The sequence below is a fragment of the Macaca nemestrina genome, chromosome 9 (genome assembly GCF_043159975.1).
Source record: "Macaca nemestrina isolate mMacNem1 chromosome 9, mMacNem.hap1, whole genome shotgun sequence".
Classification (NCBI taxonomy): domain Eukaryota; kingdom Metazoa; phylum Chordata; class Mammalia; order Primates; family Cercopithecidae; genus Macaca; species Macaca nemestrina.
The window spans coordinates 127,404,880-127,429,780 of record NC_092133.1 but is presented as its reverse complement, the minus strand read 5'-3'; the positions used below and the strand labels follow the sequence as shown (position 1 = coordinate 127,429,780).

Here is a 24,901-nt window from a genome sequence, read left to right as displayed (position 1 = left end):
GTGAATAATGCTATAAAACACTGAGCTCCTGCGTTTACTTCTTGGGTAGAATTCCACCAAGAAGTGAAATTGCTGGATCACCGGGCAATTATGATGGACTTTTTTTTGAGGAAATGCTTCCCCATTATCCACAGCAGCTATGAAGTCAAAATAGTTTTTAAGACAAACTTGTAGTTGGCTTCTACAAAAGGTTGTAAAAACTTACAGATGAAGACATAGTTCCGGATGAAAGGTTCACTCAGTTGCCGGTTATGTGTTCTCAGTTTGGCCCTTTAAGATCTAGAATGAGGTTAGGCACGGTGGCTGACGCCTGTAATCACAGCACTTTGGGAGGCCGAGGTGGGCGGATCACGAGGTCAAGAGATGGAGACCATCCTGGCCCACATGGTGAAACCCTCGTCTCTACTAAAAATACAAAAATTAGCTGGGCGTGGTGGCGTGTGCCTGTAGTCCCAGCTACTCGGGAGGCTGAGTCAGGAAAACACTTGAACCTGGGAGGCGGAGGTTGCAGTGAGCTGAGACTGCCCTCCAGCCTGGCGACAGAGACTCCATCTCAAAAAAAAAAAAAAAAAAAAAAAAAAAAAACAACTAGAATGATTTAAATTTCTTTTCCTTTGCTTCTAAGTGAAATAATAATATACGTTGAATAGTTAGTTGTATTTTCTGGGGGATACAAAGAATAGGAATTTGATAGAAAAAGATCTGTGTGTTGAAAGTTCTGTTCTAGTTCTCTTGCGACATTAGTATCTAATAGATGTCCTCTAAATGATAGGAATGGCTTATCACACCATGACGCAAAATTAAACCAAGAAAATCTCTGCAGCACTGTAAATTTCAGCTTCCAATTAACAATTAAAACCTAAAAGCAACATTACTGATAGAATTGACATCACAGGTCCTGCATTTTTTTCCTGCTGCTTATCTGATAATTACCTGGATTATTTTCTGTTGTGTCCTCCCCAGATTGTTTCTATAGACTACTTTTGTGTAAATATTTAAAACAACTAAATAGGGTTATGAAAACCTGGGTGTTTTCTAGAAGTTTAACCCAAACAGCAGGGGCTTTGGATGTTTGCTTTTGATTTCATTCTTTTTGCCAATTTACTGTTCCTGGGTACAGGTACTGTCAAAATTCAAAGATACTATGAAAATGAAAAGCAAGCACTGTAGAAATGAGAGTGCATTTGAACTAAACCTTTAACTGAGACATTGATTTGGAAACCCGGTTCCTTAATAATGTGATTTTCAACTTTGCTATTTCATCACAGACATACGACAGTACATTGATATTCTCGGTTTCAAAAATTATTTCCAAGTTAAGCTTCTCTAGGAAGAAAGTCTGAAAAATAAAGTTGGGCATACGCTTGTTGCCAGATAATCCTATTTGACAGCAGAACATCATCAAGGACCCTTTTCACCCATTCTTGTCCGCCTATCCCAGGGCTAGTAGATTTTGAGGCCAGTAATGAAGAGTGTTTATTTTACTTTCTAAAACATACTATAGCATCTGGTGCTTAACTAACAAGAGTGCTTAGTGAAATAGGATTACAGTATGTACACAGATGCTATATGCTAAAAAGTTTTCCATTCTTGCGCATTGGATTTACATGATTTTATCTACTGTTCTTTGTGTTTGTTTTTGTTTTTGCTTTTGGAGATAGAGACTCACTCTGTCTCTCAGGCTGGAGTGCAGTGGTGTGATCTTGGCTCACTGCAACCACCACCTCCCAGATTTAATCGATTCTCCTGTCTCAGCCTCCCAAGTAGCTGAGACTACAGGCGCACAGCACCACACTTGGCTAATTTTTTTTTTTTTTTTTTTTTTTTTTTTTTAGTAGAGACAGGGTTTTACCGTCTTGGCCAGGCTGATCTTGAACTCCTGACCCTGTGCCTTGTGATCCACGTTCCTTGGCCTCCCAAAGTACTGGGATTACAGGCGTGAGACACTGTACCCGGCCTGTAGTTTCTTCTTTTTTTTTAGGGGAGATGGGTTTTCACCATGTTGGCCAGGCTGGTCTCAAACTTCTGACTTCCTCGGCCTCCTAAACTGTTGGGATTAGAGGCGTGAGCCACAACACCTGGCCTCTGCCTTTCTTTGAACACACCTATACACAATAGTTTGAGAAAGTTCCTGAAATAAATCTGCTAATATTAATTTGAAGTTTCTTTGTAGCTGCTTCCTTCAAAAGAGAAATAATATCTCTTTACCACTATCTTTTTAAGGAGTAAAGCCACAGAAATAAGAGCCTGCATTTGAAATCCATCACAAATCTTACTCAGTGGATTTAATGTGGGCAGTGGAGAATTTAGTAACTTCGATAAAGAAAAACTAAAGTTTCTTTTTCTTTTTCTTTTCTTTTTTTTTTTTTTTTTTTTTTTTTTGGAGACAGGGTCTCTCTTTGTCACTGGATTCAAGTGCAGTGGCGTGATCTCAGCTCACTGTACTCTCCACCTCCCAGGTTCAAGCAATTCTCATGCCTCAGCTTCCTGAGTGGCTCGGACTACAGGCGTGCACCACCACACCCGTCTAACTTTTGTATTTTTAGTAGAGACGGTGTTTTACCATGTTGGCCAGGCTGGTCTCCAATTTCTGGCCTCAACTGATCTGCCCACCTTGGCCCCCCAAAGTGGCGGGACTGTAGGCATGAGCCACTGCGCCTGGCCTGAAGTCATTTTTTAACAAGGACTTCATGTATCATTTAACATCTGGCAGCATGGACTACTAAAATACGTAACATTATAAATAATGGACTTTGGAGCCTCTCCTTAACACCCACTGTCAGGTACACATTTATACGGCTCCACGCTTGTAGCACACACGAAGTGGGAACCAGCACTGAGATCACTCCAGAAGCCGCCCTGGATCCGTCTCCTCATTATAGAATCTCAGTGTGAGCCCAAGCCATTGCTACTAATATCCAGGCACTCATGCCTCTGCAGTTCTTAACCCCTCCATTTATTCTTGTCTCTTCTACTCTTAGACCTTATTTTTATCCCTTTACTGTTTCTAGGATTTACCCAGCCACCCTCCTTGAAAACCAATTTTTTCCTCGATATCTTCTCCCTGACTGTCCTTTACCAACCAACCCCTTTTCTAAATAACATCTTGTACTTTTACCCTTAAAAAACAAAAAACAGACAAGACCTGTATATCCTTTTCTTCTCCTTTTTTCTGATTTAAATGAATTAATTTATTTCTATTAATCTCCTATCAAAGTGCCCCATTCGCTCCTGGTGCGATGGCTCATGCCTGTAATCTCAACACTTTGGGAGGTCAAGGTGGGTGGACCACTTGAGGTCAGGAGTTTGAGACCAACCTGGCCAACATGGTGAAACCCCATCTCTACTAAAATTACACAAAATTAGCTGAGCCTGGTGGCGCATGCCTGTAATCCCAGCTACTCAGGAGGCTGAGGCAGGAGAATCCCTTGACACCAGGAGGTGGAGGCTGCAGTGAGGCAAGATTGCACCACTGTACTCCAGCCTGGGCAACAGAGCAAGACTCTGTCTCAAAAACAAACAAACAAAAGTTCCCCATTCTCTACTAAGAAGGCATAGTGTAGTGACTGATATCAACTAATCTGGGTCCCTAGTCCTATCCTTGAACAAGTCGCTTGTCTAAGTCTGTTTTCTTGTCTATAATTGGAGGGAAATAGCTACTGCCACATGCAGGCTGCTCAAATCTTAAACAAAATACCATACACCCGTTACAAAACCTGACAGAGTTGGCCCCCATAAGCATCATCTATTATTATTATTATTAAATCTCTACTTTCCTTTGAAATGACATCTGTAGCTTCTGACCGTCTGCATACCTATTCTCTTTTTTCTCAGGATTCAGGATAAAATTAATTGACTAGGCCGTGTGCTTTGGCTCGTGCCTGTAATCCTAACACGTTGGGAGGCTGAGGTGGGAGGATCCTTTGAGCTCAGCTGTTTGAGACCAGGCTGGCCATCATAGCGAGACCTCCATCTCTACAAAAATTACAAATATTAGCTGAGTGTGGTGGTGCTCACCTGTAGTCCCTGCTGCTCAGGAGGCTCAGGAGGATCCCTCTAGGAGTTCAAGGCTGCAGTGAGCTATGACTACACCACTGTACTCCAGCCTGGGCAACAGAGCCATTTCAAAATAGTAATAATAATTGATTACGGTGTAATATTGTTGGGGTTCAGAAAATGATACCCCAAAATGAAGGCCTTAGAAGCAGCTCTCTCTAACCTCATGTCCTCCTGCCTCTGGCCCCTCATTCTAGAAACTAGAATCCCTTTTCCGCAAGGTGAGTCACAGAAGCCAGAACCTCCATATCCCCAAAGCCAAGCCTAAAACCTAAAAGTTTGACTCTACGCGACCCCTGCCTTTCTGTGTCAAAACTGGCCGTAAAGAAATTCTCTGGCCTGCTCTGTTTGACTGTAGGTCATAAGACCTCCATTCCAGAAAGGGTCCTGCTCTATACCCAGAAGGAAGGAACACTGCACAGAAAAGCCAAAAAGAATCTAAACAGACAGGGCTGGCTCACTGAGTCTATTGGCATTAGAGCAGACCCTTTTTATGCCATCGTAGTATCTATTAGGTTGGTGCAGAAATAATTGTGGTTTTTGCCATTAAAAACCGCAATTACTTTTGCACCAGCTGAATACATGGAGGTTCATACTTTGTTGAACCTAAGCAAAAAAAAAAATGGACCGTTTCCCTTGCATCTTTGGGTTTTCATTCTGAAGGCTCCTGTTTCACATAAAGCTATGATCAAGTATATTCGTATGCCTTTTCTGCTGCGAAACTGCCTTTTGTCAGTTGATTTTCAGCAAACCTTCAGAGGATGAAGAAGACGTTTGCCCTTGGCCCCCTACAATACCTAAAGGTATGACTCTTCATTGTGGCAGCTGCTCCAAGCATCATGTTTTGCCAGCAGACTCACACATACTCACTAAGTTTATTTCAGTCACAGCAAGCACCAGGGCCAGTTCAAGTGCTCTAGCACCGCACTCTAATTCTAAAGAGAAGGAAACGCGGCCCCAGGGCAGGAAACAGTGACAAGTGGGAACACAAAACCAAAGTTCTCCCTTTGCAGCATGAGGATCCAGAACCCACTGTGACATCAAATTGCCAGCGCGCCACCTCCGATTTATTCTTGGGGAAAACTAAAAGAGCTACGGAATGCTCCCTTGTTCCAGGCTGTTCTATGGAGAACTAGGATCTGGGGAAAATGCAACAGTTTCTTTCCGTTTGGGGATCCAGCCCCGAATTTTTTTCATTCAGCCAAACGACAGTCAGTCAGACAGCGCCTGCAGGAGGGTGTGGCTAGGCAGAGACCAGCGGGAAACGGCCCAGGACCAGGGTGGGGCGTGGCGAGGGTTTGAAGGGTGTGTCCTACGAAGAGGCAGGGCGTGGCAAGGACCCACGGGGCGTGTCCTAGGACCCGGTGAGGGCGTGACCTCGGGCCAGGGGCGGGGAGAGAACCAAAGGCGAAGTGGGAGGGAAGAGGGGAGACTTAAAAGGCCCGGGACGTTGGCCTGGCGGAAGTTCCCAGGGGAGAAGACAGCGCGTTGTACCCGAGGTAAGGCTCCCAGGAGTCAGAGCAGGAGCCGGAACTATAGGCCCAGTAGGAAGAGTGGGGCCCGACGGCGGAGGCCGCGCGGCCGGGGTTCGCTGCAGAGTTCCGCGCGAGGGTCCTGCCGGAAGGAAGGATTTTCAAGCCACTGGCGCGTGGGCCCTGCCGCCTCTCCCTAAGTGCTTGAGGGACGTTGCGAAGAGCGCCAGTTCCTTGCGGCTCTAGCTCCCTTTGACTCGACAGCAATGCCCGGGGCCGTCATCGGTTAGCTGTGCTGGGTGGGAGCGGCTATTCCCTGCTAAGCCTCCTTTAATAAGCTTTTTTTTTTTTTTTTTTTGATTCGGAGTCTCGCTTTGCTGCCCAGGCTACAGTGCATTTGGTGCGATCACAGCTCACTGCAGTCTCGACCTTCTGAGCTCAAGGGAACTTCCTGCCTCAGCCTCCTGAGCCTCCGGAGTAGCTGCGACTACAGGCACGTGCCACCATGCCCGGTTAATTTTTGTATTTTTTGTAGACAGTGTCTCTCCATGTTGCCCAGGCTGGTTTTGAACTCCTGGGCTCAATCAGTCTGCCTGCCTCGGCCTCCCAAAGTGCTGGCATTACAGGTCTATATTTTTTGGCAGTTTGTAAAAGCTGATCACCTGCGGTCATATGTCTGAGTCCTGTGCACTCTTGCTTAATCCACTCTGCAGCCCGGTGAAGGATTCTAGTGATAACGACAAACCTAAGGGTACAGAAAGATTAGGCCACTGCTGGGAAGTTTACAGATGGAAACAAAGTTTAAAGGTGGAGTCTTTCTGACTCCACAGCCTGTGTGCTCTTACTCTTAGACCACCTCATTCTTTGTATATCACAAGTCAACAGGAACTAAAGGTATACCCTTACATAGGCAGTAAGAGGGGTTGCTGATTTAAAGAACTTTGGACCCAGAAGGAGTGGAGCCCTATTCTAGTTCTGGTTCCAGCTCAGTGACTTTCGACAAGTTGGTTTTCTTTTGCTTTTTTTTTTTTTAGACGGAGTCTCATCCTTGCCCAGGCTGGAGTGCAGTGGCGCGATCTTGGCTCACTGCAACGCTCCTGGGATCAAGCGATTCTCCTGCCTCAGTCTCCTGAGTGGCTGGGACTACAGGCGTGCGCCACCACACACAGCTAATTTTTGTATTTTTGGTAGAAACGGGGTTTCACCATATTGGCCAGGCTGATCCTGAACTCCTGACCTCGTGATTCACCCACCTTGGCCCCCCAAAGTGCTGGGATTACAGGACTAAGCCACCGCGCCCAGCCTCTTTTGCTTTTTAAGACTAGGTCTCACTCTTTCACCGAAGCTGGAGTGCAGTGGTGCTATCACAGCTCACTGCAACCTTCACTTCCCCGGTTCAAGTGATCCTCCCAGCTCAGTCTCCCGCAGGTGCACCCCACCGTGCCCAGCTAGTTTTTATTTTCTACTTTATTTTTTGTGTTTTTGGTAGAGATGGGGTTCTGCCATTTTGCCCATGTTGGTGTCAAACTCCTGGGCTCAAGTGATCTGGCTGCCTCAGCCTCCCATAGTGCTAGGATTACGGGTGTGAGCCACTGTGCCTGGCCTGCCTATGTTTTCTAGACACAGTAAGGTAAGTGGTCTCAGGCCAGGCACGGTGGCTCACACCTGTAATCGCGGCACTTTGGGAGGGTGAGGCAGGTGGATCGCTTGAGGCCAGGAGTTTGAGACCAGCCTGGCCAACATGGTGAAACCCCTTTTCTACAAAAAGTTAGCCGGGCATGGTGGTGGGTGTGCCTGTAATCCCAGCTACTCGAGAGGCTGAGGCAGGAGAATTGCTCGAACCTGGGAGGCAGAGGTGGCTGTGAGCTGAGATCACACCACTGCACTCCAGCCTGGGTGACAGAGTACAACTCTGTCTCAAAAAACAAAGAAAAAAAAAAGTTAAGTGGTCTCTGAGTCTCTAGTGGATCTAATAATCTATGGATTTATGAAGATAAGATCCTGATTTTACCATTTAAGGATATTTTAGGCCAGTTTTTTTCCGTTTTAATTGGACAGCCCTCAAACCAGAATAGATTCAGAGGTCTTCCAATTTTGGGTCATATTTGCTGCTGAAATTACAAGGTAGTCAGGAAGAGTCTGTTTATTCAATCAAAAATCAGTAAATGTGTATTTTAGAGGTCAGCAGGGGAGGATCCAGCCAGAAGGTGGCTAGTGAGACCGGAGGAAAATCAGGACAGTGGCTCTTCTGGAAGGACTTACAGAAAGATCAGTTTCACTGGGCAAATTTCCCCTTCCCTGTGAAGGACAGAAAATACCTTGAATATGGCTAAAGTGAGAAGCATTTCTGGAAAAAAAAAAATGCAATTTAATATCCTTTGAAGTGTCAGTAAATTTTGAGCCAAATAGAAGCAGAGAGCAAGAGAACACAAAAATAGATCATTTAGAATCTGGAGAAGTACATGACCGTACTCAGTGCCAGGGCTTGGCCATAGCATCCCTGTGACTATTTTAAGTTGAGTAAGCAGCCCTGATGCAAGGGTTTTAGAGATTGCTCTCGGATTTAAGCTTAAAGACAAAATGATGAACTGTATACCATGAGAGGAGCTTGGTAAACGTCCACCTTTGCTTCCATGTGCTTTGAAGTGTTCATACAGGAGGAATGTTTATCCTCAAATACCTTCTTTTTAAAATATTTATCTGTTTATTTATTTTTGTAGAGATGGGGGTCTTGTTTTGTTGCCCAGGCTGGTCTTGAACACCTGGGCTCAAGTGATCTTCCCACCTCTGCCTTCCAAACTGTTGAGATTACAGGCGTGAGCCACGGCACCCAGCCAACTTCAAATCTATTAAATACCCTAGTAAGCCATATAGTAACAACACTGAGAATTTCTGATCAAGCTCTAGTCTGCTCAGTATCCCTAGGAACTTGACTGAGATAGTTGTTGAATATTTTTTCATACATCGAATGTGGCTTTGTTCTGTTTTCTTTAGCTATTCTTTCTAGTGTATTTACAGTGGTCCAGGTTTTCCTAATAAGATTTCTTTTTTTTTTTTTTTTTTTTTGTGGCAGGGTCTCACTCTATTGCCCAGATTGGAGTGTAGTGGCGCTATCTTGGCTCACTGCAACCTCTGCCTCCCAGGTTTAAGTGATTCTCCTGCCTCAACCTCCCAAGTAGCTGGAACTACAGGCACACACTACCATGCCCAGCTAATTTTTTTGTATTTTTGGTAGAGGCGGAGTTTCATCATGTTGATCAGGCTGGTCTTGAACTCCTGACCTCAGGTGATACACTTGCCTCAGCCTCTCGAAGTACTGGGATTACAGGCATGAGCCACTAAGCCCGGCCCTTAATAACACTTTTATAACAAAAGGCTTCTCATTCATAGACATCATCTCTTAATAAAAAAAAAAAAAAAAAAAGAAAGAATAAGAAAAATAAAATATCTGGTTCCATTTGGCATAAACTGGCTCTGTGGTTCTACCTATTTTGTCAAAACAATAACCGCCTGAGTACAAATACCTCTCTGCCTGCTCAGCGTGAGAGCTGTGTCAGCCGTTTCCCTGTCTCCTTCCAGGCAGGTATGTCCATGTGACTTGTTTAGCTAATGAAACACAAGTGGAGTGACCTGTGTCACTTCCAGGTAAAAGTGTGTTAAGAGCCAGTGAAAGATGTGTCACAATCACTTTCCCTCCACCACAGTGACCATCCAGATAGAGGCAGCAGTCTCAGCCCGGGTCATAGAAAGAGGACAATAAGCAGAGCCCCCTGCCTTCCTGTGTTAGACATATATGATGAGCTAGAAATAAACTTTTGTTGTGTTCAGACCCTGAGATTTGGGGATTTGTGTGTTACTGTGGCCTAGCCTGGTCAAGCCTGCGTAATGAGTATTATCAGATAAGCTGCCTGGGGATTTCTGGCTCTGGTTTACCAGATACCTTGGGAGCTGCGGGGAGGGCCCTGAAAGAGGCTTGTCCTATGAATCATGCTCCTTTTACTGTGTGGGAGATGGCAGGTGTGCTGTTCCCATCATGCTCCAGTCTGCTTTGTGATTTTAATCAAAAGTGGCAAAAATGACATTTAGATGTTTAATTACATTCTGTAAGGGCAGACCGAGTTAAAGTGTAAAATAGGTTAAGGTTCTATGCCTGGAAGGGATAGGAATCAAGGCTTTCATTTTTACTTTGAAAAACACAATTTATATATTTTTAACAATTTTCAGTGCACTTCCAAGTTTTCCAATACAGAGGAATGTTCGTGGGTGAGTTGTGAAAAGATGATTCTTCCCAAATGCAGTTATCAGTGGATGCATTTCAGAAATTATTTTGTCACTGAAGGACATTTGAAATGAATCATCCATACTTACCATTGACTAACACATTTTTTTCAGGCAGCTTCAAAGAGTACTTTAAATGTGATTTCCTGGCTATCTGATTTCGAATCTAAGAGTATCAGACTTAGGTTTTGCTCTTAATGTCCCGGGGGCAGTGTGTTCACTCTTTTATTCTGAGTTAAACAGAAGGCAAGCAGGGAGCATTGTGCTTTGGGCAGAGCTGTGCTGCATTCTTAGGGGACGCTGGCTATAAATCCAGTCTCCCTAGAGGTTAACAATCAAAGTTCTCCCCCTCTCATACTCAGGCGAGTGATATGATGATGATAAATTGCTTGGACATGACTGCCTCAAGCACTAGTGTGATGAATTATGTTGTTCAGGACATGACTGAAGATCTCCTATTGTCAGTCCGCAATGCTAAGTATTGGCAATATTCATAAATAGCCTTTTGCCAGTGGTGGTCTCTGCTTTACATATTAAATTCTCTGTTTTCACAGATTGTGGTTCTTAGTCATCTCTGTCCTCCACTGAATTCACTTACATAATCAGCCTTTTTTCCCTGTTCCTACTCATTAAAAGGGTGGGATGTCCTCACTTGTATATGGTAAACATTGAGTTCTTTCTTCACAGAAACTGTTAAAAGAATAATTATTAGTTCTTTTCACTAAATTCAGAGTAATAGCAGCTTATCTTGCAATGGTTTAATTGGGTAATTATTTGGTGTCTGAAAAGCACTTTGAAGAGAATGTTGGTAAATATTGTAAATTTCATGCTCTTTTGTGTAACTGAAAGCCCATTGCGACCACCAAATCCTTGTGTTATTGTGTACCCACAAAATTTCTTTCCTGATGTGGCTTACTATTTTCAAAATTATTTGTGTTGATTTTTAAAAATATTTTTAAAATTTTCATAAATTTTCAAAGTTATCTTATGTTTATGCCTTCACAGTTCAACATGTCTCATCTCCTACATTCCTTGCGTATCTAAAAGGTTAAAAATATCAGTCTTGCTCTCTAACAGTTTGGAGGACAGATAAAGCCAGACCATGTAATTGAGTAATTGAAATAAAGATTTATTTGGTCAGAGCCCATACCCTGAGCTGTCATCTGATTGTCATCAGAATTTGTTTAAAAGTGTTAGGTTGGCCAGGCACGGTGGCTCATGCCTGTAATCCTGGCACTTTGAGAGGCCAAGGCGGGAGGATTGCTTGAGCTCAGGAGTTCAAGACCAGCCTGGGCAACATAGTGAGACCCCATCTCTATTAAATAAGTAAATAAATAAAGCATTAGGTTGACTTGGCATGTGCCTGGCCAGCTCTTTTGACAGATTTTCTTCTCACTTTATGAATTCAGAGCCTGCAGGCCAGGCACAGTGTCTCACGCCTGTAATCCTAGCACTTTGGGAGACCAAGGCGGGCGGATCACCTGAGGTCAGGAGTTCGATACCAGCCTGGCCAACATGGTGAAACCCCATCTCTACTAAAAATACAAAAATTAGCCAGGTACATGCCTGTAATTCCAGCTACTCAGGAGTCTGAGGCAGGAGAATCACTTGAACCCAAGAGGTGAAGGTTGTAGTGAGCCAAGATAGTGCCACTGCATACCAGTCTGGGTGACAGAGTGAGACTGTCTCAAAAAAAAAAAAAAAAAAAAAAAATCAGAGCCCCCAGGTGTCATTAAGGGCCATTTCTGTAGCTTAGATTAGATGACCTTCAGTACTCACTATATTTGTTTTCCTAGGACTGCCATCACAAAATACCACAAACTGGGTGACTTAAACAACAGACATTTATTTTCTCACAGTTCTGGCAGCTGGAAGTCCCAGATCAAGGTGTCAGCAGGGTTGGCGTCTTCTGAGGTCTCTCTCTTTGGCTTGCAGATGGCAGTCTTCCCTCTGTGCATGTCTGTGTACTAATCTTTTATAGGGACACCAGTCCTATTGGATTGGAACCTACCCTAACAACCCCATTTTAATTACTTGTGTAAAGATTATCTGCAAATACAACCACATCCTAAGGTGCTGAGGGTTAGGGCTACAACATACAAATTTTGCGGGGAGACACATTTGAGCCCAAAATGCTTCCCTGCAATAGTAATGGTCTGTTTGGAAACTGCTGTTTTTGGAGTTATTTTCTTTGTTAAATTTGACCTTCCAAGTGACGACTACACATCTTTGGAGAATGTCCTCGGTTCAGGAACTTCTTTTTAACTAACATTACTTGGAGGAGAGCTTAATGCTTGTGACTTTAAACATTTATGAATTAGGTAAAAAAGGGAAGCAATATTATTAAATGAATTGGATAGAGTTCATCAAGCAGTTAAGAAAAAAATGTACATAATCAAGCGTACCTTGCAGTCTGAACCACAAACATCCAAATATTTGCTATAACAACTCGCAGATATTTTTACCAAAAAATTTCCTCTCCGAATCAGAAACTTACTATGATGAGTTCATGTACTTAGGTGTACCATCAAAAAGGGCAAGAGGATCTCTAGAATATGCTGTGGTCCTATCTGCTCTTTCTATAAAGAGGTATCTTGTGCTTATCTTGCTTAAATATGTTGTGTCTTATAATTGTCACGATATTATCAACTGAAAACAGAAAGGTCTCTGAGAAGAGATGTGAGCCTAAGAAGCTAAAAAAGCTCTTTTCTTTTCTTTTTCTTTTTCTTTTTTTGTGAGACAGAGTCTCGCTGTGTTGCCAGGCTGGAGTGCAGTGGCATAATCTAGGCTCACTGCAACCTCCGCCTCCCGAGTTCAAGCGATTCTCCCGCCTCAGCCTCCCGAGTAGCTGGGACTACAGGCATGTGCTACCACGCCCAGCTAACTTTTATATTTTTAGTAGAGACAGAGTTTCATCATGTTGGCCAGGATGGTCTCAGTCTCTTGACCTCATGATCTACCCGCCTCAGCCTCCCAAAGTGCTGGGATTACAGGCATGAGCCACCACACCCAGCCTCTTTCCTTTTTTTTGAGACAGTGTCTTGCTCTGTCACCCAGGCTTGAGTGTGGTGGTGATCATAGCTCACTTGAGCTTCTGGGCTAAAGTGATCTTCCTGAGTAAGCTGGATTACAGGTGCTCAGCACCATGCCTGGTTAATTTTTTTTTTGGACAGAGGACCTACAGGGAACTTTATTCTTTTGCTTTTGTTTTCACTGGGGTGCTACCCTTTGGGAAGACCAGGTTGGCTCCTGGCACAGGGATACGCCTGGTTAATTTTAAAAAAATTGTTTGTAGAGATGGAGTCTCACTCTGTTGCCCAGGCTGGTCTCCAACTCCAAGGCTCAAGTGATCCTCCCGCCTTGGCCTCCCAAAATGCTGGGATTACAGGCATGAGCCTCCACACCCAGCTAGCAAAGCTCTTATATTCAAAGAAATATTGGGGAATGTGAAGGCACAGAAGGCCTCAGTTTGACATTATCTGTCCATATCTATAATGCATACTATCTTTTATTCTGATGAGCTTTTACAATGTTCCTTCAGAATAGAATAATAGGGGTTTTTTTTTATCCTTAAAAGAATCTTTTGTAGTAAATTGGTAGTCAGAAATATTAGAGGGTCATTACGTGGGTATATAAGAGTATATAGGTAAAACTTGGGGTTTTGAATGGGCTGTAAAACACTTTTCCCTTTAAAACTGTTTTAAGTGGAAATGTATTGTTGAAGCTATGTGATAGATGCGTAGGGGTTCACTCTACTACACTCTCTACATTTGTGAATTTTTGAGAATGTCCATGTTAAAAAGTTTAAATAAAAGTTATTTTTTAAAAAGGAGAATAAATGAATGAAATATATGGCCTCCTGTGATGCAAACTTCGATACCTACATAAGGGACAGATTAAATGAGGTATGCATGCCTATGTTAGACAATAGTAAGTTGCGTATGGTTTTAATTACCAATCCCTCTGTAGAAAAGTATTGTTGAGGCTGGGTGTGGTGGCTTATGCCTGTAATCCTGGCTACTCAGGAGGCTGAGGCAGGAGAATGGCTTGAACCTGGGAGGCGGAGGTTGCAGTGAGCTGAGAGCACACCACTGCACTCTAGCCTGGGTGACAGAGTGAGTGAGATTCCGTCTCAAAAAAAAAAAATTATTATTGAAACCCTTATCCAAGAGTAGCTGGAAGAGCATCTTTCCTAGTTTTGGCCTAGATTATTTGAGACATGTTTTTATTTATCCTTCTCTGACATATGACATGTCTATTACTTCCATGAGTCAGTGCCTTTCTCCTAGTTAGCGTTTCCCAGGCTCTCAGGCTGCAGTATCTCCAAGTTCAGTCTTTGATTTCAGAGCCTATTAGCCATGTTGCAAATTCAGTGAACACAGAAACTTACAAAGAGGCCACTTGCCTCCGATGCACCGATGAACCACGCGTGGCTAGTGCCTTCTGCCCAATACCTTCTCTAAAAACATTCCCTGCTGTTGGAGGAAGGATCCTACAGGCTGACACCAAGGAAGCCACGCTCTCTCCTGGGTGTTCTTCAGAGGACACTGCCTCCTGAGGGGATGGCATGGCCAAAGACCATCCAAGTCCTCTCAGCCTCCATATCTAGGATTAGAAGTTGTCCTGGGCCTGTGAGTCTTGCTCACATTTCTGCATAAGTGTCAGGCCTAATGTAAATGATTCCCTTTTGCTTCGGTGCTGCTTTGAGTTTGCCCCGTTATCATTTAGTAAAGTGCATCTTCAAGAGTGTTCCTCTTTCTCTTGTGTGCCAAATATTTCGGAGCAGCTCAGTGCATAAGTGGTAAAGAATTTGCTATTTCAAATACTGACATTACTGAGACTTTGACTTGCAGCCATAGTTGATCTTGAATGTTTGGGGGTGGGGAGAAGGCTCTTACAAATAGATGCGCAATGCATGCCACCGCCCCTACCTTTTTTTTTTTTTTTTTTTTTTTTTTTTGAGAGAGAGTTGGTTTGTCGCGAGGCTGGAGTGTAGCAGTGTGATCTCCGCTAACTTCAACCTCCACCTCCCAGGTTCAAGCGATTCTTGTGCCTCAGCTTCCTGAATAGTTGAGATTAAAGGCGTGTGCCACAATGCCTGTCTAAGTTTTTGTATTTTTACTAGAGACGTATTTTCACCATGTTGGTCAGGCTGGTGCAGGGCTCCTTGTTGATGTTCATTCCTCCCAAGTGTTATCTTTTCATTCTTTTCCTGTTACTGTAGTTGGATAGAGAGATCAAAATATTTCAAGCTAAAAGTTCAAGTTTAAAATATTCTCCATGAGGATTCTACGTAGTTCTATTTGTGTATTGAATTTAATTATTAGATTTGTTATATATATTAAAGAACACATACAGTTTCTTAGCAGTAGAAACATTTCATGGACCGTTGCTGCTAGTTATTGTTGCCATGGTGAGGTCAAAAGGCTTAATTTTAAAATTCTTTCTCTTTTATTTTGATAGACCATCAAGATTGTAAAAGATTTTTTTTTCTTTTTTTCTTTTTTTTTTTTTTTTTTGAGACAGGGTCTCCCTCTATTGCCTCAGCTGGAGTGCAGTGGTGCGATCTTGGCTCACTGTAACCTCTGCCTCCTGGGTTCAAGCAATTCTCATGCCTCAGCCTCCCGAGGAACTGGGATTACAGGGGTGCGCCACCATGCCCAGCTAATTTTTGTATTTTTAGTAGAGACAGGGTTTTGCCATGTTGGCCAGGAGTGCTGGGATTACAGGCATGAGACACCATACCTGACCTTTTTTTCTATTTTTTTTGAGTCAGAGTCTTGCTCTGTCGCCCAGACTGGAGTGCAGTGGTGCCATCATAGCTCACTGCAGCCTTGAACTACTGGGCTCAAGTGATCGTCCCACCTCAGCCTCTCAAATACCTGAGACTACAGGTGCATGCCACCACACCTAATTTTTTTTTTTTTTTTAACTTTTTTAGAGATAAGTTCTCACTATGTTGCTCAGTTCAATGTCTTGAACTCTTGGCCTCAAGTGATCCTCCGGCCACAACCTCCCAAAGCGCTAAGATTACAGGTGTAAGCCCCTGCACTAAGCCTGTAAAATATTTTTTATGTGGAATTTTCGTAATGCATTATGTAGTGACACCAGTTTTTTTGTTAACCTGTTTTCACTTCTCTGTTTTTATTTTTGTGTTAGTAATACTTTGGTCAAAATAGGTTTACATTCATTATTACTATATTACATAACGATTTCACATTAGCATTAAGGACAATTTTTTATAAGTTGTTTCTATACAAAGAATGATGTATTAAATTTTAGAGTTTTTATCTGTAAATATTGGAAAGCTTTGTAAGTGGCTATACTATCTCTGACTATAAGGTCTTGGTCCATATTCTTTACACTATACATCGTATTTATATATATGCCTGCATATATTCATGCCTGCATATTGGGCAGAACCACCTGTGAACCAGACCCTAGTCTTCTCTTCCTCTGTCAACTGATCATAGGGAACTCCCCATGAGGCCCTTGGTGCAGGCTGGGGAGAGAAGGCAGGAGTGGAGACCATGGGCATTTGAGCTACTTCCTCATGTAGCTTACTTGTGTCTTCAGGACCTGTTCGAGCCCGATCACTTATATACCACTTCCATTTGATGATGGAATGCTGCTGTGCCCACCCTGTTTTCTGGCTAGGTGGGTCAGAAAGCACCCAGTTCATGATAAGCAGTTCAGGCCACATGGTGACTTGATGACCCATAGTTAAACGTTCTGTTTCTACCAAAGCCCAGTAACAGGCCAAGAGCTGTCTCCCAAAAGGACATTAGTTATCTGCAGAGGATGGCAGGGCCTTGCTCCAAAATCTTTGAAGCCTCTGCTGTGATTCCCTATGGGGGCCTGCCAAAGGCTCCAAACAGCATCCCTATCTGCCACTGACACCCCAAGCACTGTTGGATCTGCTGGGTCATATGGCCCAATTGGCGGGGCAGCTAGCACAGTAACCTGGACCTGTTGCAGAGACTTCTCCTGTTCTGGACCCCATTCAAAACTGGCAGCCTTTCAGGTCACTTGGTAAACGGGCTGGAGTTTAAAAAGGATGGAGTTCTTTAGTTCGTTTTGGGGTTTCTAGAGTTGAGTGCTTAATCTGATGACATCCAAAAATGCTAAGTACTCTACTTCTAATAGTATGGAGAATGCTGATAGTCCTTAGTGTGAACTGTTTAAAGAGTTATGCAAAAGAGATGCATTTGACACTCCTGATTCACCACTCGTGAGGGGCAAGGGGTTTAGTGACTCCGTACATAATACCTTTGACCATATGTGGAGAATAAAGGAATATAATAAAGTTGGTTGGTTACTACTAAGTTCACTGGACAAAGTAAAGGAAGCAAAGGATAAATGAGTTCAGGGATTCGAACTTCCAGCTCCAGAAGCACATACTGAGCCTCAAGGCTTCTAAGATTGCCCTGAGGGAGAGTCTTATCTCCCGTAGACAAAGGGCTCAAATTGTGGAAAATCAGACACAAGCTTTTATCATGTGAGTGGCTGACCTGCAATGAAAGGTGGAGCTCAGTCTCATTAGATGTCTGCTGTCAAAGTGAGGGCATTGACTGGAAAAGAATGGGACCCAGCAACTTGGAATGGGGACGTGTGGGAAGACCCAGATGAAATTGGGGACACTGAGCTTGTAAACTCTTATGAGCCTTTTTTTTTTTTTTTTTTTTTTTTTACCAGAGGAAACAGCTTCCCCATCCCCAGTGGTGGCAACATTCCCTCTTCCACCCATGCTGCCAACAGCCTTTCCCCTTTGTCTGAGGAGATTAACCATACACTACCTGAGGCAACAGTGATGATGGCCTCTCCTGAGGCAGTTGCCAGGCAAGACAATGTTGATTCTCCTCAGGACCCACTCCCAAAACCCATTTGCTTCTAGATATATAACTAGATTAAGGCCCCAGCAGGCCCCTAGTGATGAGGTTCAGAGTATGACCCACAAGGAGGTGCACTACACTCCAAAAGAATTGCTTTAGTTTTCTGATTCATATAGGCAGAAATCTGGAGAACAAGCATGGGAATGGATATTAAGGGTGTGAGACAAGGGTGGATGGAACATAAAGTTGAGTCAGGCTGAACTTACTGATTTGGGCCCACTAAGCAGGGATTCTGCATTTAATGTTGCAACTCAGGGAGTTAGAAAAGGTTCTAATAGTTTATTTGTTTGGTTAGCTGAAATGTGGAACAAAAGATGACCCACTGTGTGTGAGCTAGAAATGCCAGATTTCCCTTGGTTTAATGTAGAGGAAGCGATCCAAGGGCTTAGGGAGATTAAGATGCTAGAGTGGATTAGTCACTTTAGACCTACCCATTCCAGCTGGGAGGGCCCAGAAGATGTCCTTCACCAATACCTTGTGAAAAAGATTTGTGAGAGGAGCACCTGCATCCTTGAAGAGCTCTGTGATTGCTCTTCTTTGTGTGCCAGATCTTACAGTGGGAACCACAGTCAGTCAACTACAAAATTTAAATGCAGTGGGAATAATTGGATCCCAAGGTGGCAGAGGCCAAGTGGCGACACTCAACCATCAAAGACAAGGTGGGCATCGTTTCCATAATGGACAGCAGAAGCAAAGAGGCGGAGGTTGCAGTGAGCCAAGATTGCACCACTGCACTGTAGCCTGGGTGACAGAGTGAGTGAGACTCCATCTAAAAAAAAAGAAAATTATTGTTGAAACCCTTATCCATGAGTAGCTGGAAGAGCATCTTTTAATAGAGTTTTAGCTCAGGTCTGACTGACAGTGGGTCCAGTGGGTCCCAGGACTCATCATGTGGTCATTTCCCTAGTGCCAGAATGCATAATTGGCATAAACATACTTAGCACCTGGCAGAATCCCCACAGTGGCTCCCTGACTGGTAGAGTGAGGGCTACTATGCTGGGAAAGACCAAATAGAAGCCATTAGAGCTGCCTCCACCTAGAAAAATAGTAAATCAAAAACAGTATCACATCCCTGGAGGGACTGCAGAGATTAGTGCCACCATGAAGGACTTGAAAGACACAAGGGTAGTGATTCCCACCAGATCCCTGTTCAACTCTCCTATTTGGCCTGTGCAGAAGATAGACGGATCTTGGAGAATGACAGTGGGTTATTGTAAGCTTAACCAAGTGGTGACTCCCAAGAGCCCCTGGTAAACCACTGGTGTAAGTCCAAGAGTCCAAAAGATGAAGAACTTGGAGTCTAATGTTTGAGGACAGAAAGCCTCCAGCATGGGAGAAAGATGAAGTCCAGAAGGCTCAGCAAGCCTGTTGTTTCATCTTCTCCTGCCTGCTTTACTCTAGCCGCACTGGCAGCTGCTTAGATGGTGCCCACTCAGATTGAAGCTGGGTCTGCCACTCCCTGTCCACTGACTCAAATGTTAATCTCCTTTGCCAACACCCTCACAGACATACTCAGGAACTATACATTGCATCCTTCAATCCAATCAAGTCGACACTCAGTATTAACCATCATAAGGTTTAAGAGTTAAAATTGGATAATAGGCCGGGCATGGTGGCTCACGCCTGTAGTCCCAGCATTTTGAGAGGCCAAGGCGGGTGGATCACTTGAGATCAGGAGTTCGAGACCAGCCTGGCCAACATTACAAAACCCTGTCTCTACTAAAAATACAAAAAAAAGTAGCCGGATGTGGTGGTGCGCTCCTGTAATCCCAGCTACTCGGGAGGCTGAGGGAGGAGAATCGCTTGAACCCAGGAGCAGAGGTTGCAGTGAGCCAAGATTGTGCCACTGCACTCCAGCCTGCGCAACAGAGTGAGACTCCATCTCAAAAATAAATAAATAAAATTGGATAATAGCTTTCTCTGCCTAATTAGAAGTCAAAGCTATATATCTGATGTGTTGGGAGGGTTATTACCCCCAGAAAAGGAGTTAGTTCTTTAACAGATGAAATAAAATGAATTTGTTACAAGACATTGTGGAGATGTTGCTAAGCCCTTTAATTTTTGGAAACTCAGTATAATTTTCATCAGTTCTTGTGAAACTTGATTTATGCTTGTATCATCTTCCAGAGTGTTTGCTATGCCTGTGTACTACCTTTACCACTAATTACTTATAGTTTTTCTTTAAACCAATCCACTTTTTTACTTTAGCTCCATCCTAAGCAATAATATCTATGAAATCACAGGCTTGCAATGTTTATTGCTTTCTTTTTTCTAAAACACATTAAAATAAATAAAAACTTGTTTAAAAAAGTTTCAAATGCCCATATATCACCTAAAATCAGTTTGAACCACCAGTGGGATATATATAATTTATATAAATACACACACACACACACACACCACCCAGGCTGGAGTGCAGTGGTGTGATCTCGGCTCATTGCAACCTCCACCTCTCAGGCTCAAGCAGTTCTCTTGCCTCAGCCTCCCGAGTAGCTAGGACTACAGGTGTGCACAACCACGCTCAGCTAATTTTTGTATTTTTAGTAGAGGTGGGGTTTTACTATGTTGGTCAGGCTGGTCCTGAACTCCTGACATCAAGTAATCCATCTGCCTAAGCCTCCCAAAGTGCTGAGATTTACAGGCGTGAACTACTGCGCCCAGCTATGACTTTTTGTTTTCTCTCGTCTTCCTCCTCCTCCTCCTCCTTCCTCTTCTTCTTCCTTCTTCTCCTGCTGCTGCTGCTGGTTCTCCTTCTCCTTCCTCTTCCTCTTCTTCTTCTACTTCTGCTTCTTCCTCATTTATTATTATTGTTATTATTATTTTGAGACAGTGTCTTGCTCTGTCACCCAGGCTGGAGTGCGGTGGCATGATCTTGGCTCACTGCAACCTTTGCCACCCAGGTTCAAGTGATTCTTCTGCCTCAGCCTCCCAAGTAGGTGGGATTACAGGCATGCCCTCACACCTGGCTCATTTTTGTACTTTTTTAGAGATGGAGTTTCACCATATTGCCCAGGCTGATCTCAAACTCCTGACCTCAAGTGATCTGCCTGCCTCAGCCTCCCAAATTACTGGGATTACAGGCGTGAGCCACTGTGTCCAGCGATTTCTTCTTATTTTTTATAATAGAGGTGAGGTCTCACTATGTTGCCCAGGTGGGGTCTCACTATGTGGCCCAGGCAGATCTTGAATTCCTGAGCTCAGGTGATTCTTCTGCCTCAGCCTCCCAAAGTGCTGGGATTATAGACGTGAGCCACTGCACCTGGCCAGGTTATTGATTTTTTTTTTTTAAACACATATTTCACCATCCACTAAAGAATAAAATTATTCCTGGTTAAGTGGGCACAAAAGTTTCAGAGTAGTTTCTGTAGTTGTGTTGTGATTATTGGAAACTAAAAACTGTGTGTATATATATAGATACACACATATATACATATATATTTTATATATATACACACACACACACATATATACGTATATGCCTAGATAGTGGATTTTATAAACTTTTGTTTGGGCTATAGCCAACCGTTTTCAGTTGCTTAGGCAGTCAGCATCGTGTATCTGAGGGCTACTATAAAGACAACATTATTTTTATGCTTGTGCCTCTATTCTTACTCACAAGCAGTATGAAGAATGGTAATAAATAATTAACAATCTGGAACTTCTGGGTTGTGAGGTATTTTTATTTCATGCATCTGTTTGTAATAATCTGTTGTTTATACTAAGTTTATAGTAAAGTAAATACTAGAATATGGTTCATTTAAGTATGGTTTGCCTAATGGGACATCAGAAAAAGAATTCATATCGAGAAAGATATCAATAGGTTTCACATTCCTTGTAACAAGATGGCCTGTCTGCTTTTCTACTATACATATATCCCCACCTCGTTGAATGTTGAAACAGATGTGAACAAATGGAGAAGCTTTTGGGGAGGTCATTTACAGCCCGTGTAGCGTCTCTTCACATACACTCATACAACTTGTATCTGGAAGGAAGCTCAGAAATCACTTTGTTCAACTCCTTTGTTTTATTAATGAGAAAACTGAGGTCCTCAGACTAAGTGGCCCAAATACATGCTCCTGGAATATCAGCTTTGTCACATTTTTGCAGTTGGTGAAGTTTTAGTTTTTCTTCCTCTTGGGGAAATAGTGATATGTTCAGAAAGCATTATGTCATCCCATCTGTGTCCATTTTTTTGTAGGGGAGTCAATTTTTGGGGGGACAATGAAATAACATCCACTTTTATTTTAAATTACAGAAATTCCATGGTCACCCAACTCCACTTCTAAGCCATTTTTGAAATACAGTAAGTGAACATTAATTTTTGGTGGCACAGAAGATACTTTATAACTACTGTTATTTGTATAAATACAAAATTAACCTGCCGAGCACGGTGGCTCATGCCTGTAATCCCAATACTTTGGTAGGCTGAGGTGGGTGGATTGCTTGAGGCCAGGAGTTCGAGACCAGCCTGGGCAACATGGCAAAACTCCATCTCTACTAAAAATACAAAAAATTAGCCAGGCGTGGTGATGCATGCCTGTAATCCCAGATACTTAGGAGGTTGAGGCATGAGAATTGCTTGAACCTGGGAGGCAGAGGTTGCAGTGAGCCAAGATCAGGCCATTGCACTTCAGCCTGGGTAACAGAGTGAGACTGCCTCAAAAAAAAAAAAAAAATTAACCTATTGAATTAGAGAATTAGCCTATTGAATCAGGAATTATTTATGTTTCTAATATACTTAAACAAGAGAGAAAAACATATTTTTCTAAGCAATGTCAAGATATACATAATAAATATAATTTCCATTTTTATGGCAAGTAAGTATACATACATTTAAACATACCAAGTTCTTGATTTTTAATCTATAATTATGTCTAATAACAATAAATAATAGAACAATAAATACCAATATATAATAAACTGATTAATAAGTACTATATGGTAATGAAATAATAAAAACTGGTAATCGAATGTAATAAAAGAACATTTTCATATTAATGCATAATGAAAACTGCATGAAATAAGTTACCTAAAGAATAAGCTGGCCAGGTGCAGTGGTTCATGCCTGTGATCCCAGTACTTTGAGAAGCCGAGGCAGGTGAATCACTTATGCCTAGGAGTTGAAGACCAGCCCGGGAGACATGGTGAAACCCTGTCTCTACAAAACATACACAAATTATCTGGGCATGGTGATACACACCTGTAGCCCCAGCTATTAGGGAGCCTGCAGTAGAAGGATCACTTGAGCCTGGGAGTCGGGGGTTGCAGTGAGCTATAATCATGCCACTGCACTCCAGTCTGGGTGACAGAGAGAGACCCTGTCTCACAACAAAACAAAATACAAAGAACAAGTAGAGCTGTTCTCCTGAAGCATCAGACCAAGGGCCAGAAAAAAAGAAACTTCTGTGCAGAAAAGCACTGCCCAGGCCCTAATAGTTTCTTTGGTTTGCTTTCTATAGTTGCAACCGTGGCATAAAACGATTATCATGTGTCAATGACAAACAAATTAACAGGTACAGTGACACATGCCTGTAATCCCAACTCTTTGGGAGACCGAGTCAGGAGGATCATTTGAGCCCAGGAGTTTGAAACCAGCCTGGGCAACATATCAATACCTCATCTCTACTAAAAATAAAAAAATGAGTGAAGTGAGATGGCATATTTCTGTGGTCCCAGCTACTCAGGAGGCTGAGTGAGGTGGATCACTTGTACCTGGGAGGCTGAAGCTGCAGTGAGCCATGATCATGCCACTGCACTCTAGCCTGGGCAACAGAGTGAGACCCTCTCAAAAAATGAAAAGAGCAAGCCAAGAAGTAAAGGTTTAACTTCATCTGATACCTAAAGAAGAACTCAAGAATAGCATAGCAAGTGCCACAGAGACTTTACCTATGAAGTTAAAAATAATTTCAAAGGAAGGACAGCTAATTTTGTTTTTGTAATAGGTTTATACTGGATTGCTCCACAGCTTGCTGGTAAAAGTCACTTTGAGCACTTAGAGAACACATCTTTATCCTTAGTGTGTTCCAATTTAAAAAGTGTTATTACTTTTTTTTTTGGAAACCGAGCCTCCAAGTAGTTCTGAGGTCTCCCAGGCCAACAGAAACTGAGACAGGGAAAATGAGCAACCATTATCCCCAGAATGCTGTGATTTGCCATAACCAAGAAGGCAAGTGAGTTTTCACAGTACAAAAGATATTGCCAGTTGTTAATTCTTCTGTTAATGCTACCAGAGAGTATATATTCTAAATCTGTTCACCTGTGTTTTCAGACTCAAAGCAGCTCTACAACATGTACATTCTTTCCAGTCAAGTCCATTTATCCATCCATCCATAAACATTTACAGAATCCTGCTATGGGCCATCCATTGTGCTAAATGCTGTCTGTAACACTGTTCTCACTTAAACATTGAGCAGAGATGATTCTTTAAGAGTTATGATAATCCTTTTGTAGTTCTCCCGTGGTGTCCCCAGAGAATGCCAGGAGATTAGAGGCCCCTCAAAAGAACACAATATCCTGCCAGTCTCTGCAGTGTGCCTCATTTGTCATTGACACGGGATAGTCATTTTACACCATTGTTGCAACTATGAAAAGCAAACCAAGGAGACTCTTGGAAGCTAGGCAATGCTTTCGGCATAGGAGTTTCCTTTTTTCCAGCTCTTGGTCTCAGGCTTCAGAAGAACAGCTCTGCTCATTCTTCTGTCAGCAATAAAGAACAAGGTCCCACCTTCCATTCTCTCCACTGAAAGCAGTAGAGGTACCCACAGAGGAGAAGAATTCCATGCATTACCTGTTCTTGCTCCCTTCTTGGATAGGGCTGTGGCTGTGTCCATTGCTAGTGTCTGGTGGCTGATATGGTTTGGCTGCGTCCCCATCCAAATCTCATCTTGAATTGTAGCCCCCATAATTTCCCCTGTTGTGGGAGGGACATGGTGGGAGATAATTGAATAATGGGGGCAGTTTCCTGTATGCTGTTCTCGTAGTAGTGAATAAGTCTCACGAGATCTGATGATTTTATAAGGGATTTCCTCTTTCACTTGGCTCTCTCATTCTGTCTTGCCTGCTGCCATGATTGTGAGACCTTTCTAGCCACGTGCAATTGAGTCCATTAAACCTGTTTCTTTAAATAAATTACCCAGTCTCGGTTATGTCTTTATCAGCAGCGTGAAAACAGCCTTCCTTCTTCCCAGAGTCCGTGAGTTAGTG

At 43.0% G+C, this 24,901-nt stretch overlaps 1 protein-coding gene across 16 annotated transcripts in view; it reads left to right on the top strand.

Moving 5' to 3' along the window:
• The first annotated feature begins 5,468 nt into the window (after nucleotides 1-5,468).
• Nucleotides 5,469-24,901, top strand: part of LOC105488210 (phosphotriesterase related) — a 140,353-nt gene continuing 120,920 nt past the window's right edge. For 12 of the 16 annotated variants that reach the window (XR_011608234.1, XR_011608233.1, XR_011608232.1 and 9 more), the window contains exons 1-2: nucleotides 5,469-5,555; nucleotides 5,896-6,021. The gene's annotated coding sequence lies outside the window, so the exon portion shown is untranslated. Of the gene's footprint in view, nucleotides 5,556-5,895; nucleotides 6,022-21,967; nucleotides 22,002-24,901 lie in introns of those variants that run through there. The other 4 variants (XM_011752078.3, XM_071070435.1, XM_071070438.1 and 1 more) reach the window with 4 other exon arrangements.